This window comes from Quercus lobata, chromosome 1, assembly GCF_001633185.2.
Source record: "Quercus lobata isolate SW786 chromosome 1, ValleyOak3.0 Primary Assembly, whole genome shotgun sequence".
Classification (NCBI taxonomy): Eukaryota; Viridiplantae; Streptophyta; class Magnoliopsida; order Fagales; family Fagaceae; genus Quercus; species Quercus lobata.
Window position 1 is genome coordinate 52183531 of NC_044904.1, and position 7549 is coordinate 52191079.

The 7549-nt window shown below is 33.4% G+C and overlaps 1 long non-coding RNA gene across 1 annotated transcript; it reads right to left on the reverse strand.

Annotated features, from left to right (window-relative positions):
• Nucleotides 1–3219: 3219 nt before the first annotated feature.
• LOC115964421 lies at nt 3220–4697 on the reverse strand. The gene is made up of 3 exons (XR_004086000.1): nt 4666–4697; nt 4510–4573; nt 3220–3235 (listed from the first exon to the last, which is right to left on the reverse strand). It is a non-coding gene; the product is annotated as an uncharacterized LOC115964421 (long non-coding RNA).
• Between the last annotated feature and the right edge of the window lie 2852 nt (nt 4698–7549).

Sequence of the window (7549 nt, forward strand, 5' to 3'; positions counted from 1 at the left end):
CTACCATAACCTCTTTTGGGAGATGTTTTGTTGGGATGACATCTTTACCCAAAAGGGGTGGTAGACGTTGGGGACCACTTGATGCATGCCAGAGAGGTAAGTAGAGAGAGAGAGACCTAAGGCCTTATTCGTCCAAGAAAGGGAGAAAATCCTACGGCAAAATGAAATGGATTGAGATTTGTCGTGGAATGGGTAGTGAAAGAGAGATAGGATACTGGGCATGCCCAGGTGTAGCAGTGGCCAAGCAACCAATAAGTTAGTGGGCAGCTCTGAAGAGATGTTCACAACAAACAAAAATGGTTGGTGAGCCGTAGGGGTAAAAGGGAAAAATCTCGTAGGGTGAGTGCAGTATAAATAAGAACAATGGCCATAAATAGAAGGGGAGAGCAACTAAGGCAAGAAACAGTGAGAGCCGAAAGACAAATAATAGAGAAAAGAGAAGAGTTAAGTGAAAAGAAAAGAGAGTAAACACAGCAGAAATGCATGCATCAATAGGCTACTTTTTCCCTCCTTCTGACAACAAAACCCCTCTTCGAAATCCCAAAGCAGTGACAAGTAGCCATACAAGCCTATTCCTCAGAATGCACAACTTTGATGGCTTAGACCAGTAGCAAGGTTTTTCAAGTTGGGGTTTAGGTTCTTTTTGGTTTACTTCTTGTGGGAGGACTTATCACTTTACATTCTGCTGCATTATCTTTATATTATGATGTCTCATTTTATATATTGCCATATTGATTGTGTTAAACGTTGCCCTGAACACATTTCTCCGTTGTAACTTGTCTTTCTGCCATAAGGCATTTGCTTTAAATTTATGAATATGAACTGACATTCATGAATTGATACATACCCGTATTTGTTGATATCTGTTGTCTTTATTTTTGGGATGCTGGGTTTGTGCAAAAACTAGTCCTTTAGTAAGGATCTGCTAGAATAGTGGGTCAGAGCTAACTCTTCGACCCATAGTAGAATAGGCCTTAGCCTAGCAGAACGGACTTAGACCAATAGCACAAAAAGGCTCCCACAAAACCCAAACCCTAAGTTCTCTTTGTATAGTTTATGTTGGTTTGGTGTTATGCTCAATATTATTTGGTTATAAATTTGCTCTTATTTGTGATGATGTTATTTTAATACTCAATTTAATAATAATAATAATACTAATACTAATACTAATAATAATAATAGTAGTAGTAGTAGTAGTAGTAGTAGTAGTAATTTAAATAAAAATTGTCCAACCCATAAGTCCAACCCGATCCAAGTGGGCTGGGTTAGGTACTTAGGTTGCGTTGAATCTCTATGATGGATTGGGTTGGGTTGAATTTTTTTTAACCTGCAATAGTGGGTTGGGTTGAAAAAACCCCTCAACAAGACCCAACATGAGCCATATACACTCCTAATTCTATTTCTTTCATTAGTCCTTGTTTCAAAATAGATTTATCTATTCTTGATTTCTTAGCTTATACTCTGACTTGACAAAACTTTGCCAAAAAGAGAGAAGAAGAAACCAATTCAAAGTTTTGTTATTACTTTTTTTTTTTTTTTTTGAGGAAAAAAGTTTTGTTATTTTTTAAATAATAAAGAGTAGCATTCCAGTACAAATATTGTAGAAGAGAAGAAGAATATTCGAACCAATTCAAATAAAGCAAATTGGTGTCAAAGATGTTGGTCCCCTCCACACAAAGCCCACAAACCTAAGACCCACGGTGGCCATAGCAAGCAAAACCCGTCAAACCCAAGACCCACTCCTCAGCCACATCAACCCAACTCAGTCACCACCCACCCACCTCGTTCTCAACCTCAACCAAAACCCACCACCCCAATCTCAACCCGGCCAAAACCCACCACCCCAAATCTGTGCCAGGAATCACGGTGAATAGTCTTCGAATTGTCGTGAACATTCGCAATTGCAAGGCGATAGCTAGCGAAGCAGTCCCATTTCAATGAAGAAGTGCCTCTCGGGTCCATGATTTAGAGGTAGATTGAGATGTACCCTAGCAAAGCTTGTGATTCTCCTTTTGGATACACGAGGAGCCTACAATCGTAGCCGCCAACCTCGAAGTACTTGCTCCATAGAACGCAAACCCACGAACCTAGACCCATGAACCCAGACCCACAAAGTCGTTGGAGCACATTAGACCATGACCCACGACCATTGGCGGAGCACAATCATCAGCAGCGCACACTCATCGGTGAACCACATCAGCGAAGCAAAGAGAGAAGAAAGAAGTGGAGAGAGGAAAGAGAAAGATAGAAGAGAGAGAGCCTGAGGTGAATAAAAAATAATTTTTGTTTTACAATTGTAGCTACAGTGCAGTCTCAAATATGAGATTGCACTGTAGCTTGAATCTTAAAAATTTAAGATTTAGCTGGTTTGATAGAGTGGTGTTTTTATCTCAAAAATGCTAAAAAAAGGATTTTTAGCATTTGAGAGGTTTAATGTGAATGCTCTTACACATATAAATGCTTTATTTTAAAACAAATATAATTGCTTTAGAAAAAATGTTTCAATTTGAATTTATCTATTGTTAATGAGGTTATACAAGATTTTTTAAAATGAGTAAACTGCTAGGTTTAGTGTGTGTTACTTTTTAGGAAAAAAATGTATCAACGATGTGGGAGATATATATATATATATATATATCTCTCTCTAAATATAGAGTGTGATTTTTAGAAAAAAAAATCTTGAATAGTTAAATTGATATTTCTCTGATAGATTTTTGTTTTTGAATCTTGTTGAATTACAATTTTAATTCTATTTCTTATTTTTTAGGAATAAGGACTATATAATTAGATTATGGATATTTTTATATATTTTTTGAAGTCATAACTAACTTAAAAATATATATATATATTTTTAGAGATGAGATAAATACCATACTCTTTTTTTTTAAAATTTTTTTTTTAATAAATAAATGACAAAATTTAGTTACAAAATTGATTACAGCCTAAGGCTATAACCTTATTCAATAAAACTAGTCGCTAACCCGTGCGATGCATGGGAAAATCTTATAAAGTTTATACATTAAAACATTTTAATTTTACATGAACCATAATAGTTTTAATAATATTACAAAAATAAAATAAAAGTGAAAACTCAAGCCAATTCAAGATGAACCACTACAATAGCAAAGGCAGTCCTACCTTTCATTCTTACAAGCCAATAGCAATTGCAAGAGCTATCATGAGGGCATTCCATTGGATAGTTTTGACCCAAGTATGCTCCTCCTTTATTTTAATCCTATACATCAACAATTTGAAGTGAGTTTTCACTAAGTGGTATCAAGTAAAAATCATGTTTGCACAAAACTTAAACAAACATCAACAATTTTACCAAATTTTTTCTCACTTAATTTGATAAAATAGTTTTGAATTATCCATTCATCTTAATCAGAATTTAACAAACTTAATTTCATAAAATAGTTTTCATATGAATAAAGCTTTATAAAGCTTGAGTATAGTTTCCTCTTATTTCCAAAAGTTTCCACATAATTCATCCAACAAAGTCTACAACTCTTCCCAGACCTTTTTTTGGAAAAGTGAACGACTCTTCCCAGACCTCACCAAACCTAGAAGAAAAGAATGAAAGAAAACTTCAAATCAAATAATCATTCAGAGGAACAACTACAAACAACCATGAAAAATTTATGACTTGAGTTTTTATTCATTGAAATTGAACATTTACATGTTTCCTACCATAAGGTTTTGGATTTTGACTCCAATTCCAAATGCCATGTCGCTTAATATAAAGTTGTAAACTGTCAGCTTCTCATCTTTTTTAAGAATCCATCACCTCTTCTCAAAGGCATTATCCTAGCACGCTGAGCCTTCACCATCCCTGTTAAACACTATCCCAAACAACTATATAAAGATGCTTGAATCCCAAACATACTAAATAAAAATCCAAAACTTATCCCTACACTTTCTTATTAACCAAACCAAAATTATTATTAAAACAAAAAATACAAACATGCACATAATGATACAAAAAGAAAGAGAGTGTTTATAAGAAAACTCAGATAATACCCAATTGTGATAATCAGAGTCCACTGGTAGCCCATGTAAAAAATACTTGTAGTCAATAACAATGCAATGCAATCTGCTACATAGATTAAGATCATTCACCCAAAGAAAAAAGAAAAAAGAAAAAATGTGAAATGGGAAGGGACATAGATAATAAATTTGAACATCTTGATAAATCCTATGAAAATTTCAAAGTAATCTGACTTTCAAATGAAAATTTGCTAGAGCACACATCAAGGAATTTAGGATTTTGAACAATATTGAGTCAAGATCTATAACAATGCACAGAATAGTCTATAAGATTTGTGTAGACAAATCATCAAATTAAAAAAAAATATAATTTGGGTATCCCAAAATTCATAAAAAACACGAAGTTTAAACCACTATTTGCCTATTAGATTCAATAATCAATATATCAGCTTGGATCACAGTGAAGTCTCTCAAAAATATGCTTCAAAAATAGATATGGAAGAAAAAATAACACAACTCTACCTTTTCAATTTGCTATTGCTGGAATTTGTAGACAGCTTCTAAACTTTATAGGTTCAGTCCTTCGCTGTGCATGGCAGAAAGCAGAAAATAAAAGTTAGTAGTAGGAACGAATCTTAGCTTCCATGGTTATACCAAAATTCAAAATACAAACCTTACCATAACTAACAAATAAAAGTTGTAGATAAACAATGAAGCCAATAAGGACATTGGAAAAGAAGCTAGGGTCTGCAACCAAACAAAGAATCAAACAAAACCCCTCAAAAATCTAGATGCTGCTCTTAAATAAGATTCTTATCAAATTTATTATAAAAAAAAAAAAGCATGATTCTTTGATAAAGTACAAATTCTACATATGCATAAAAATTAGATAAATAAGTAATAAAAACAATGGTAAACTTGAGATGAAATAATAATTAAACTAAACATAAAACATGCGCGGGTAAACAATTAGTTTTTATTTCTTTGAAATTGAACCAAAAAATAGAACCACACATATGTGAGGACAGTGAAAATGATGTCAAATATTATCATGATGAAGAACTTGGAAATTCATAACTACCTTAAATTTAAAGAACAATGATATTTATTTCACAACATTATATTGAATGATTAAAACCCTTAAAAATGAGTGAGGAAGACAAAAAGTTATGCAGATCAAGAACTGAGAGTAATTTGGTAGAATTGTAGAGTAATGCCTTCTTTCGTATGTAAACATATCTCCAAAGTACAAAGCATCTAACCGAACCATAGAACATGAAAATATATGTTCTTCTCACTAACATACAAATAGCTTAATTAAATTTATGACTAATCAACAGCAGCATGGTGTGGAAATTGTTTACCAAAAAAAGGGGAATATCTAACGATCAAACATATGTACCTAATAATTCTAACCATAAAACAACTACAACATGAGAATCTTGTTCAAAGTATTTAAACAATAACTAAATTTACAAAATGCCCTTTATATATATTTATAGTGATGGTGTGATGTCCCACCAACAGTGATAGGGCCTCACCTATTCCACAAATGCTCACTGTCCATGGAGGTCTTCCTAGAATTCCTGTTTTGCACTTCACTAAGCATCTTATTTGCATCCCTCTACCTTAAAAAGAAAACAGAATGAACAACATGAATAACATTCTCCAATGAGGGTTTCAATTACAAAAACTCATCAAGATTTGACAAAATTTAGTTACAAAATTGATTATAGCCTAAGGCTATAACTTTACTCAATAAAATGAACATTATTACATATTTTGGAAATCTAACCGTTGAATTGCATGTTCTTTACGCTCTTAATACATATGTCAAATTTTGTGTCAATTGGATATTCTTTACTTTATAATTTATAAGCTTATATTTTTATGGACAATTTTAAAATACAAAAACTTGTAATTTAAACAATTTATTGATGACATATTTATTGATTTTTGATTTTCTATAAATTTTGTAAGCATGAAGAATATAGCAAGAAGATGTGATCTAATGGTGGATTTGTCAAAATTCATCTTCAATAAAAAGATATTGAGTAAGGTTGTAGCCTAAAACTATAACTAATTTTGTAAGTAAACTTTGTCTTAAAATAAATATCATACTCCATTAATATATCAGTATTTATCTCCCCTCCCCATTATACCTACACTTACCAAGGTAGGTTTTTGTTTTTAATTTTTTGGTAGAGATTTATAGTGATGAATAAAATGTCAGTCTCACACAGAATTAATAATAAGAAAATTTTGCCATTGGCCTCAGTAGTCTATTGGCACCCAGGTACCCTTGTGTCCTGATGCTTGGGGGTTCTACCCCCCGCAATCACCTAGCAAAAAAAAAAAAAAAAAAAAAAAAGAAAATTTTATTCCAATTTTGTTTTTAGAAAAATTTAAAATTATAATAAAGTTCATATATGTAATAATAAATATAATTTGTGAGGACACGATTCTCTGGCGGCCCAATAAGGATGTTGGGCTCGCGTACGAAAGATCCCTCACAATATGATTTGTAGAGAGTGGGCTTGAAAAGCTAGCCGCTGGTCACGGGGCGATGTCCGATCCTGGCTTTAGAGGAATTCAGGTAGAAAAAGGAGTTGGGCCTGAACATTTAAGCCCTAAGACGTCGCACCCTATGGGATGGGACTCCTCGAAGTTGATCCGAGGACCATTGAGGCCTTACCCCGGTTATCCAACGACGGACTTTCTTCAGTGAAGTCCGGTGTTGTTGAGATGTTCTCCCCCATGTGATCTTTCTTTCTTTAGATGGGATGGGGTCCCCTTCAGATTTATTTACTTTCTTCTTTTATACTCGTCCGTGTTCATTGTCCTTCGTCCACGTGTAGGGTCAATCTTTACAAGACTGATATTTGTCCCATCAGTCTAATCCCAGAATTGTTGGGTATGGTTGATAAGGCTGCAGAGTACGGCTCTGTCATGTGTTGGGTCTTATCTGGAAGGGTAGTAAGGATAACTTCCCCAAGATATTTTGGATCTCCTTACAAATTCGTCCCTATACCAGTTTTATCCCTTCATTTCGGTGGGATTCAGGATCTGCCGAGGACCAAACTGTCCTCGGCTGCCTTCCAAAAATTGTTTTGTGCTCTGCACTGTAGAGCTTGGGCCACAGCTCTCCTCGGATTGGGCCTTCGGATTTTCCAGGAGCAATTGGGCTTGGTCCTTAAATTATTGGGCCCCACATAATTATTGCTACATTAACAACATATAATATATTCAAATATACTGTTTTTTGAGAAAAATATTCAAATGCAATTATGATTTCAGATTTCTAATTGATAAAATTTATTGATTGCTAATTAAAGAAGACAACATAGTATATAATATATATATGTTTAAATATTTAAAAATTATTAACAACAATTTATAATATTAGAAGTTATTTGGTACCAGTGTTTAAACATCAATTTTTAGTATTTAAATAACAATAACATTTTTGATACGTATTTTTATAAATATTTTTACAAAATTAAAAACTGAATAACAGAACTAGAAATCTCCAACCAAACATATACTATGGCACCTGATAACT